Source organism: Patella vulgata, chromosome 6 (genome assembly GCF_932274485.2).
Source record: "Patella vulgata chromosome 6, xgPatVulg1.2, whole genome shotgun sequence".
Lineage (NCBI taxonomy): Eukaryota > Metazoa > Mollusca > Gastropoda > Patellidae > Patella > Patella vulgata.
Window position 1 is genome coordinate 41,837,918 of NC_065884.2, and position 12,294 is coordinate 41,850,211.

Consider the following 12,294-nt stretch of genomic DNA (forward strand, 5'->3'; position numbering starts at 1 on the left):
GCCCCGAGTCTGAAATTTGGGGTATAGGGGTAGCTCGGACCGGGGAGTAATATAGACCAGGTGGCGTTAGTCTACCACTTCCGGTTTCGGAGTTATGACCCCCGAGCGAAGCCGGTCTGTTCGGGGTTGGCGGCTACACTAGGTCTGCCCCGAGTCTGAAATTTGGGGTATAGGGGTAGCTCGGACCGGGGAGTAACATAGGCCAGGTGGCGTTAGTCTACCACTTCCGGTTTCGGAGTTATGACCCCCGAGCGAAGCCGGGTATCCTGCTAGTACTATTATAAAATAATGGGTGTAAACTCCACTTTTAACATTACTTACCTTAACCAATGTTTTAATCAGGTTTGACAGTTAAGTAAGAGAAATAACAATCCTTATAAGACGAGATAACCAACCAATAATACACACTAAGACTCTCCTCTTCTCTTTCATGTTCAAAAATTCTATTTAAATAAAAGATACGTGGATGTAAACCTTATTAAATAAATTCCAATTAATTTTCTTTTCATCTTGTCTTTCGAGGGCAAATGTTTGAATTCCTAAGTGGAATCGTGTAACGATCTTGGATTACGAAAATATCTCTCAAAATAAATCTCCTGTCACGACTTCACCTTATCAAAGAAAGTGAGCTTCAAAGAAAGTGTCAAGCATGGTTTATTATTGTGTGATAGGGCGATACTTACCATTGGAAAACTTTAAGATAAATAGCATTGTTTTAAATAACTAAAATACAAAACAAAACCTTTGTTTTACACCCAAAGCTTTCATGCAAGAGGTGGAGAACAGGGTACATCGATAGGGATCGTGCTCTCATTGTCTCAAAAGCTCGCAAGAAATTCGTTAAAATCTGTAGCCGCTATCGCCTTAACGGAACGCTGAATTTCGACATTATTCGTCTTCTCGTGGCTACAATGCTTCACATACGTGTACAAAAGGTTTTCGGCAAGGGGTGGGGTGAGGGGCGGAGTAAATTCATTACGGGTCGATGTGAAACAATGAATAGGGTTCGTCATCTCATGAACCCAATGCTTCACAGCAAATCTGAAAAAGATCTGTTAAAACCTGTAACCTCTATCGTGCTCATTTATAAGGTTTCGTTTAAGACGACGTAACTATGGAACGAATGGGGATTATCAATAGCGCCCTCCTATGGCCCAAATGCCTCACATCATATTTGAAAATTAGCTATTAAAAAGCTATAACCTGTAGCAAAAGGGGTGGAGTGGGATAACTCTGCTAAGCAGCACATTTTAAGAGATTTACATGTTTAGGAATAAAGACCCTGGTAAAGGTATAAGTTACAAAACTCTTCACCTATCAGAATGTGGCACGTTAAACGCAATAGCAATGTATTATAGTATTTCCAAACAGTACATCCTCGGTATCCCCAGGGTCTGATTCCGTTTCACTCCACTAAACCCTTGATTTATCTATGGGGGAGACACGTATTCAAATTATCTGCCCTTAATGATTGTGCTATTTTCATCGACCATTTAAAAAAAATAGCGTTAATTACATAGAAACTGAAAGAAAAACATTTTTTCCTTTTGTGTGCATGTCACTTCTTTTATATTAAATTTCTTGCAAACTTTCTCATGATCGAGCGAACAAGCCGCCACGTGGACGTAAACAATGAGGCTAAGAATAGTTTGTAAACTGTTTTTGATTGGTTCGTAGAATCAAGCTACGATGAAGGGCAGATAATTCGAATACGCTAATATCCCAGGGATGAACCCAGGGTATAGTGGAGTACAATAGAATGAAGCCACTGGGGATACCGAGAATGAACAGTTTTCTCTGTAGTTTGGGAATAGCATCAACACTACAATTTATGTAAATTAGGCGTGTACTACGTGGTTGCAATATTTTCTGGATATGCGCCCAGCCTATAACTCCATTGCATGATAGTCATATTATATTGTAGATGAAAGATTGAACGCCTAAGGTCCACCATGTACAATTGCTAATCATTATCCATATTTCAAAGAATTTCGCCTTAGGTGAAAAATTAGACTATTTATAGCACGTCTTTCAGACCCAACCAGATCGGAAGATTATCACCGTGCTTGCCTATAACTATCTTATCGATCTGGTAAAATCATTTATCGTCTGACAAATTGGCACTTAATAAATATAGGTTTCAAACCCCAAGGGACCAAAAACCTAAATAAATCCAGCATGATTTAATAACTTCATAATGCTTTTCTGTTATGCCATATCATCGATTAGGTTGTACTCCAACCAGCTATATAGAATGTTCATTTACACATAGAGTGTATTTGTATTTCCAATTGATTCTATACTATAGTTTTTTTTTATTGTGAATCTTCCCGTTGTTCTTACTCATGCAAAAATACCCAACATGACGCCTTTGAGGCGTCGATAGATAAAGAGGGCACCGCAGGTACAAGTGGATGGCGAATGTAAGTTTTCTATAGTTGTATTAATATACACCTACGAAACATGTTCTAAACAGCAACATACCGTAATTTTGTTTGTTTAAATAGTGAATTCACAATCGATAAGTAGGTTTAAAGGACGGTTTTGGCTTCAACTAATTTCACTTTTATGATAGAAGAGGTTCTACACATTCCAAATATAATCAAATATCTGTGTTATGGTTGGTTCGAAACGGCTACGCCCAAGTTCCGAATGTGACGCAAGTGCAGGGGACCAGTTACTGGGGATTTTACAAAGATAATGGAAAGACTATTTTGAAACATTCAACAATATATTATGTTATTTATGTAGTTAGTTCATTGGGTTATATTATCTGATTTTATATATTATGTTTAAAATAAAATATTTACTATAATGCTGATGTCGCCAATGGACAAATAATGATACAAACGTATGTAGTGTAATGTACATGTCTAGGTCTATATAATGATTTAAAATATATTATACAAAATAAATTATCACAGATAGTTAATACACATTTATCACACAATAACACGAACATACACGGCTAAAATAATGCGTTAAACTTTACAATTCGATTACTTTTCTTTATGGTTGGAAGCAATCTTACAGGAAACGCTAAGGGGACATTGCCAATTTTAGGAAAATACATCATGTGTATTTAATTTCTCTGTAAATCTGGTTTTAAATTTTAAGTTATCAGTAAAAGAATTATATTTCGCATATGCGAATATTTTACGTCTGTGCAATATTGGCTATATTATTCCAGTTAAAAAGCACAAATAAAATACAAAAGAGTTAGTGAAGTTATCCAGACTGTAAACAGTAAGATCATCTTCACAGTTCCTGGTGGGAATGGCCTTAGGTGGGAATCAGGGAAATGCAATATAAACTTGGCATATATGGCTACATTAATAATGTAAAATATATATTTATACATACTAAATACATCCCAAATAGTAGTTTTAAAATATTAATGAAATATTTGTATGTAACAACTGGACATACATTCTCTTAATCTGATAATAATTCCATACAGAGAACTCTAAAGCATTATCTGGTGAATTTACCCCCCCCCCCCCCAATACTACACAAATTTACTTTATCTATCACAAAAGCGCATGGTATATTTGCGATATTGTCTTTGATATATTAAAGGACAATGTTGGTGTCAGTCATTACCACATATGTGATAGAACTGGTTAAACACGTCCCAAATATAATTTTAACACAGAGATCATTGCTACGATAGATGCGTAAAAGGTTTCAACATTCGGAAGTGACGAATGCAAAAGGAAAACACGAGTTATCCTTCTATATGACTGACTGAAGAACCAGTTCTATCACATATGTGATAATGACTGACACCAATATTGTCCTTTAAGAATGGATACCTATATCGCCAGGACATAATGCTTAGAATTGCATAATTTTCTTTGAGTGACACGCGGTGGAATTGTGAGTAAAAAGACACGTTGCATAATCCCAGCAAAACGAAAAGATTAGTCTGGCTTAGATTATTATTTTTCTGAACTCAATCGAATGCATAGGGTGGATAAGACCTTCAAATTGACACAATTTTAGTTAACATTGATAAATTTAAATATTTTTTACATTAATATGTTTTGAAACCAGGTCTAGAAATTATTTGCTTTCATTGTTCCTAGTCCGTCAATGATTGGAAGTCTTATAACATACATCCACACAGCAGCCATGTCTCAGCAGCAGTTTATGCGAAAGAAAAACTTGGATATCAGTCTGATTAAAATACAGATCTATATTTTGTTTCGTTTTTTTATACTTTCGATGGCCTACACTACACGAAGATCTTAGAAGTTGTACTTTAAGGTCGTGTCAGGGGTCGTACGAGCGGCATTTGATCCTATGACGTCAAACATTGATTAATCAATCAACGTTGACGTTTCTAGTAGTTTACCCACAGTTCTATGCATGGCATGCCAAGAAGTCACCGTAACAGACCGTTTTATTGGTTTATCCTTCACTTAACCAAAACGCCGGTAATATAACAACTCTTCCAGATCCCAGTGTAGTGAAGACAAGTAAAACGAAATTCTGAACTATAAAAAACGAAACGAAATAGGATTTGTGTTTTAATCAGATTGCTTGGATATTGCCCCCAGGTTTTTCAGAACATGTATTTCAACAGGGTTCGTTCCCTCCCAATCCCTTACACACAAGGGTTTCTGTAAAGGGGGGATAACTCCGGAAGATGAACATTGATAGGGTTCGTCTGCTAATTATCCCAATGCTTCAATACCAAATTTGAAAAATAATAAGTTAAAACATACAGCCCCGATCGTGTTCACAAGGATTTTTGAAAAGAGGGCATTGACTTTGAAACTAAGCGTCGCGGAATGCTGAATATCGATAGGATTCGCCATCTCATGATCCCACTTCATACCGAATCTTTAAAAACTATAGTCTCTATCGCATTCACAAGTCAATTACTGACGGCAGGGTGGTGACGAAATAATATACAGTAAAAATAGGTTAGATATCATTTTGACTACGACTATGACATGAGCTTTTTATAAACATGAAAACGTAACAATTCGCCTGAAAACAATGACATACATCAAATTCAATAACCCCAAACCTAATACTAAATCATCAACGATAAAATTCTCATTATTGGACATTCTAACATTTGTCATAACGCATAAAAATATAATAACATACAATAAAATATTATTATAGTACTAAAACTAGCTCGTGTTAAAATGTCAATACCGGTAGTAAAAAAGTCATTAATTCTTGCCATTTCATATTATATATGTTTTTATCATTATACATATCAAATTATTTATCATGCTATATTTGATTATTTTTTTTTTGCGTCTATATGCACTGTATATAACGAATCCTGTATCCTAAAGTTATATTCGAACTGCGATTGCCATCGATCGTGTTCTTCAGGCGACCTAGGGCAATCCTGGCCCAGTTGTGGGGGTTTTCTGCGATGTTAGTCCAGCCAGGGGCGTAAATGTGGGGGGGGGGGGGGGGGTACCGTACCCCCCAGGAAAAAAAATAGTCGGTCGCAAAATCAGTGCAGTCGGTCGCAAAATAAGAGCAGTCGCAAAATCAGTGCAGTCGGTCGCAAAATAAAACAGTCGGTGTCAAAATAAGTGCTGACTGCACACGTCACGCTACTCACGCAAAACTTTAGTATAAAATAACCTTGTCAACTTAATGTGTTTCACTCTTATTCTGTTGTGAGCATGTAGGTCTAAGAACAAAATTTCCCCCAGGGAGAAAAATTAGTCGGTTTCAAAATAAGTGCAGTCACTGCAGTCGGTCTCAAAATTATGCATCGCCGTCTTAATGAATTAATGAGGTAAACAAATAATGCCAGAATAGATCTCAAAGTCGGTCGCAAAATCAGTGCAGTCGGTCGTAAGATATGAGCAGTCGGTATCAAAATAAATGCTCACTGCACACGTCACTCTACTCACGCAAGACTTTAGTATAAAATAACCTTGTCGACTCATCATGTTTGAAAAAAATGTTTTTCAACCCATGGCAAAAAAATAGTCGGTCTCAAAAAAAAAGTGCTCACTGCAGTCGGTCTCAGACTAAATGAATTAATGGGGTGTTTTCTGACCATCAGAATTCTGCAAAATCTCTCCACAAAGTCCAGGGCATTTCAGAGACCAAGTAAGCGCCCCATTGAGGTAAAGTGCCCTCAGGCCCAGTCCCCAAAAATTAAAAGCCCAGTTGCATATCGGCGCTCAATTCCATTATGCCATCATTCTTCAACTCCTTCTCTGACCTTTACTATCTCATCACTATCATATTCACAGTTACAGTAGGCGTTTTTGTGAGTCGATTAGATTAGGTTTTGATTTGCTAGTACGATTTGGTATGATTTCGATTTGATTAGCTATGGTCCACAAATGTGAAATTTGATAATTACGATTTGGTAAGATGGCTGCCACCACGGACACCGATCAGAAAAAAAATTGTCTCTGCTAACATGACGAGGGGGGCGTGTGTTTCACGTGTAGTCCAAGTTACCTACAGATTACAGTGACACTGCTGGCACCCAGAGGGCCTAAAATTGCTTAGAGCCAGAGGTGATCTAACATTCTTGTGGACTATAAAGTTAACATTAAAGGAGCTAAATCGCTAACATTTGGGACCTAGAAATTGACAAAAGTGGGTCGCAATGCATATAATACTGTAATACGAATGTATATAAACTGATTTACATTCAATGGTTTCCGTTTTTACTCCAATTTCAAATCCGTTATGTTCGGCGAAATAAGCCAGCAGTCTCAAGCGAGTGCAAATTTCTAGCGTCTGGTTATTCCAGTTTACATACGCCGTTTGATTTGGTGCAATGTGTCTAGCCTCGTCCCTCGAGTCTCTTGATACAACTAGGGCTGAAGCGCATTATGGTACACGATTCGTGTACCAATGGTAAAATGTTTATTTTGTCTTAAATATTGGATATCAAAAGCCCATCTTTTCCCGTTAAGATCACAACATGAATGTTGATATAATTTGACAAATAAATCGTGTTTTCAATGTTGAAGATTTGGGATGATATTGAGTTAGAGACTTAGCTACTTTAAACACATCAAATGCGTTTTAAAAAAACATTTTTTATGGAGAAAAACAACAATAAGCATTAAAAATTACTTATGATGTCGAACATTCCGCCATTTTGAAAACGTCAAATCTAATCGCCTAAACACCTCCTGGGACGATTAGGTCGATTTGCCTAATCAGTTGAGTTAAATCGTCTCACAAATGTAACGATTAGCATAATCAACTTGGTTCACAAATGCGTATAATAGCTAATCGGTCTAATCTAATCGGTTCACAAAAACGCCTAGTGAATCGCCCAGTTAGTAGTACCACTAGTGAGTGAGTCGTGGGTCAAAAGACTGTAGAATTGTTAGTTCTACTCTCACAAAACAGGCGACATTGACAGATAGGCCTCAAGATTCTGTCCCATTTCTTATCCTCTCGTTAACGAGAATTTGGATCCATTTGCCATGACATTGACTAAAATTGTCAGGCCCAGTCCCAAAAATCAAAAGCTCGGTTAAACATCTCAAATTTTTTCGCGCCTGCGGCGTTCGATTCCATTATAACATCATTCTTCCACTCCTCTGTTGTCTTATACTGTCTCGGCACTATCATATTCACGGTGATACTGAACTGCCTAGTTATGTTAGTAAGACCACTGGCACTGGTGTGTGGGTCGTGGGGCGTCAGACTATACAAAAGTTCTGTCAACTCTTGCAAAACAGGCGGAATTGACAGGGGCAATCTCGAGAATTTGTCTAATTGACTCACATTTCTGGCCCCCTCGTCCACAAGAATTTCTCCCAGCAATGACCTCAAATGCCAAGATATTGGCTCAATTTTTCAAAATTTTCTCAGGTTGCTCAGTGTTATAGGCACAATCATATATGACATAAACTTTATGTCAACTTAAATAAAACTGCTTTCCAGCGAGACAACGATCGGCAAACAACTATATAATTATACAATACCATCTATGTTCTACCGGGACGCTTAATGTTACAGCCAGTATTTTGCTGACATTCATTGTGGGGTGGGATTGTGGCTGAGGTGGCGCCCTAGATTTGGACCCCACCACCCACCCCTATCTAGATCTACAAAACTCGCACCTGTGGTGCTCGGTTCCTGATTGCGTCACTCGTACTAGGGGTATGGGCATCAGTCGGTCGCATTTTCGCTAAACACCCCCCCAAACAAAATCGTTATGTACGCCCCTGAGTCCAGCAGTCACGGATGGTCTGTGACGTGTATCGCACTGATAGTACCCCTTTCGAAATTGCCGTACGATCACCCAAGATTACCTACGTGATTATAAGAATTTTTATATCTTACTAACAGTATCAAAATAGATTCAATCATCCGCAACCGAAATACAAATAGTTTTGTTTTCAACTACATAATACGTACTTTGTATAAGTGAATGAAATTAAATGAAATCGGGTTCAGTGTCCCACTGCTCTGCACCTACCAGCCAAACCAGCACTGCCACCCCCCCCCCCCCCCCCCCCGAGTTACTTAACCATGTAGTCATATCCAAGGTTAACTGTTGACAGCAAATCAAAATAGACCAACGTCGGGTTTAAGTTCTGTCAAACTTTTTGGGCACATTCACTGCCAAACGGCCAATATATACAAAAATGCAATTAGTTTCCTATGAACAATCACTATGACAAGCCAGTATTCTGAACACTACAGTTAACAATACATTTCTTGTCAATGAAACCAAACACATATTACTAAACAGATAACAAAATATTAACACTACCTTAAATTACTATGAAATATCAGTATCGTCCATTATTTCAGAACAGTGTGACATGGTCAAATGAGTATTATCTAATCAATGTTGATTGGTTGTTCTGTGGGACTGGTAGGATCAACAAGGGGAGGTAATGATGTACGTCTAATCTTTTTGCCTTTAAACATGGCTGCACGTTGACACTCCGACACTAACTGAACCCTTTCGTATCTGTTCGAATCTTTGTCAGTAACTGTTTCATCAGATCGACTCCGTGGAGGCCCGACTTCTGATATTCGAAAGGTTTTGTGTTTAGGTATCTTTTCAGTAACTTCGTCACTAAGTAAATTCACACTAGGTAGTGATTTCGTGGGCGAATCGTATGTGAGTCCCATAGGATTAAAAGTTGGGTTTTCTTCGTTCTCATTGGTCACTTGAACTACTGACGAGACTGCGTGTAATTCTGTTTCCGCTGAATCAAATCCAGGGTTTTCATTGGTTTCTTTAATGTCTGGAAGCTTATGAATGCCATTGGCATTAGTTATGTGCATGTCTATTGATTCTGTGGGTGAATCCGAATTTTGGCCGCCAGCATCAACCGTGACTGTACGACTCGCGTTCCGCTTTTCCTCGTTTCGTTTTCGAGTATTACGAACCAATCTAAAGAAAGACAATATTGAACGGAAGCTAAATTTGGCTGGTTCATTCGAGGCTTGTTCATTCCCGGTTAATGGGTAGCCCCTATCTAAATTTGCATGTAATGGTTCTATCCGGGTCATCATCTCCATCCGCTCTCTGCGTTCACGACACACTTTCTTGCGTTTCCGATAACGATAAAAATCTACGGGAATACAGATCAGAAATAGGAGAATAATGCCACCAACAATCAGAAGTACCATGTAACCCTTCGGTAGGAGGCCTGCAAAATTTAAAACATAGTTATGTCACATATCCGAAACAATATAATATTACCTTTATCGGTTTGATTTTGAATTGCTTTATAAGTGAGTTATGCCTAAAAAATAATAATCGGGGATTGAAAAATAGGGCTCAATATTTTTAACAAATGTTATCGATTGAGCAACTTAGCTTCTTTTCTCTTTTTAACTATTTCAATAAACTGCCAAAAAATGGCCTGTAATTTTATAATTTGGTTTATTGCACAGCCGCGGGAAGAGAACAGGAAGAAACTGTTAAGTAAGTCATTAATGTCATGACTTCTAGAAAATAACTTTGAAGTCTGGAGGGCTGACATTACATTATTTAAAAACATTTCTAGGCAATCGGTGACTGAAGGCTATATAAAAACGTGAAATTCAAGAGGCCTTTAATGGCTGAACTTTGCATATGTCGCATTTTTGCGGAATGAACTCAAATTGATTGATTTTTGAAGAGTCATTTAAACGTGGGATATACATATTCTTAAAAACACAATGTGTCAAGAAGTGCAGATCTGTCTTTATAAATTTATAATAACTTTTTAGACTGAGGTCCGCACTTACCTTCTGCAGTACATGAAGGCGGAAAACCCGTCCATGTTCCATTAACACAGGTCCGCACCAAATCACCCGCATTTAGTTCATAATCACCTGAACAACGATATACAACTGAAGTATTGGTGGCATACGCCATACGGGCCTTGGGAAGGTCATATGGGAGTTCCTGGCATCCACCTCCTGGAAAGAAAGAAATTATTAATTATACTGACACAGGCGCATGAACATATAAGAGACATTGAATTCAGACAAGTACATCCATAGCACCACTAACAATAAAACACCATCATTTGTTTTTCATTTGAGCCATTTTCCCTTGTTAGCTATGTGAATTCCTCAAACAAAAAGTGGTATCATGATTGTGTTCTAGAAAGAGTAAGCACATCTTAACCAGTCCTGGTGTATTTTAGAGGCTGAATAAGATAATCTCTTGACCAATCCAGCACAGAGATGCTCTCACGGGTACCATCCCTTATTCAACAGCATAATCTCGATTTATACATACATAATTTATGTAGTATCATAGTAGTTTAAAACAGAGGGGACACGTATAAGGTGTACATCGAACTTATATTCCTTCAAATATCGTATTGACATTATTCATTTCAAACTCAAGAACGATTTTCGAAGTACTATATACCACCCAATACTGAATCAATGCTTTCACACACCATCACATACTACCTCATTACAGTGATAAACTCTGGAATTTAGGAAAAAAATTCTCAGAAGCTTTAGTTATCGGGGACTATCTGGAACAGCAAACCAAAAACTAATGGATCATTAATTTTTTTTGCAAAATGGTGTGTTTTTGGCTCTTTACTATTGGAGATACCTGGTTCTGATTACCTCTTGTTTCATTTATGACGAGTAAGCTAGGATGTTGACCTATGTCGGGTTCGCGTAGGGACATATGGTTTACTTTTTTAAAAGGGCAAATCACTTAATCGCCATCTAGTGGTTGAATTGAAGAAACTTGGAGTTATGCATATTTAAATGCTAATTCTACACATGTATTGATTTACATATTATGTAAACAATGACTACTGAAGAAAGTGTACTCAACCTAAATATTGCAATATACAATCTCTAGTACGAGACCTTATCAACCCCGTAAAATTATGTCATTCAGAAAATGTCATAAGAAATGGTGAAAATCGTTACGACTCTGATCATATCAATCTCCATGAATAGAAAATTTATTCAAAGTCAGCATGGGAGTCATTTTAAAAGATAACGACAACTGACTTTGATGAATATAGTTCGTGACGAGACTGCCAACAGGTCACATGTTAGTCTGAAATTCCGGAAATTACACACGACACACCGAAATAATGATCATAGATTGAATATTTCTATGAACACGACACCTCATGGAAAGTAAAAGCTTCAAATTAAGATGGATGGTATTATCATGACTGTTCGAAAGGGAATGAAAAATCTTAAAGGGGAACCGGGACTGATCAGTGGACAAATTGTCTACTTTGTTGACAACTTGGGGCGTATTTGATTGATCAGTATACTAATCTAGATTTCTTTATTTACATCTAAAATATTCGTTTCATATAATTGGTATAAAATAAAATTAGCTAAATTAAAGACAAATCTGGGAATTTAATTCGATCAAAGACACCCGTTGTTAAATGGAGTCAACCAAACTATAAAGGGTCCACTCCATTTCAAAATTCAATCATTGTTCGAGGATCCCAGAAAGAAATTCCTTCTTGTACTTAAGTGACTAGGTCATCGTTCATTAGCATTTCAAGATGTTTAACTGGCAACCTGTGTATAAATGGACAATAGATGCACTACCGTACAATCGTCAATTCTAAAGATGAGTTAAGACAATGTCTTAAATCTAACTAAATCACAAATAAATGGATAGATTTGTAGAGCTGAAATTTGTACTCCAAAGAAATAGAGTAGTAGCGATTGAACACGTTGAACATACCGATAAAACAGTAGACGGCTGGTTTTAAAGATGAAACGTAAAACTCTTTCTCGATCAATTAGTCTCCTTTGATCTCAAAACAAATGGCAGGGTTTCTGACCTTTGAAGTATTAAGGATACATTTTTTAAATTTT

The 12,294-nt window shown here is 37.4% G+C and overlaps 1 long non-coding RNA gene across 1 annotated transcript in view; it reads right to left on the bottom strand.

The window, feature by feature from the left end:
• Window positions 1-317: 317 nt before the first annotated feature.
• The window catches only part of LOC126823314 (uncharacterized), a 54,360-nt gene continuing 42,383 nt past the window's right edge, over window positions 318-12,294 (bottom strand). Inside the window, exons 2-3 of the long non-coding RNA XR_007681120.1 lie at window positions 10,216-10,389; window positions 318-443 (exon numbers count right to left, since the gene is read on the bottom strand). This is a non-coding gene — a long non-coding RNA (uncharacterized LOC126823314). The remainder of the gene's footprint in view (window positions 444-10,215; window positions 10,390-12,294) is intronic.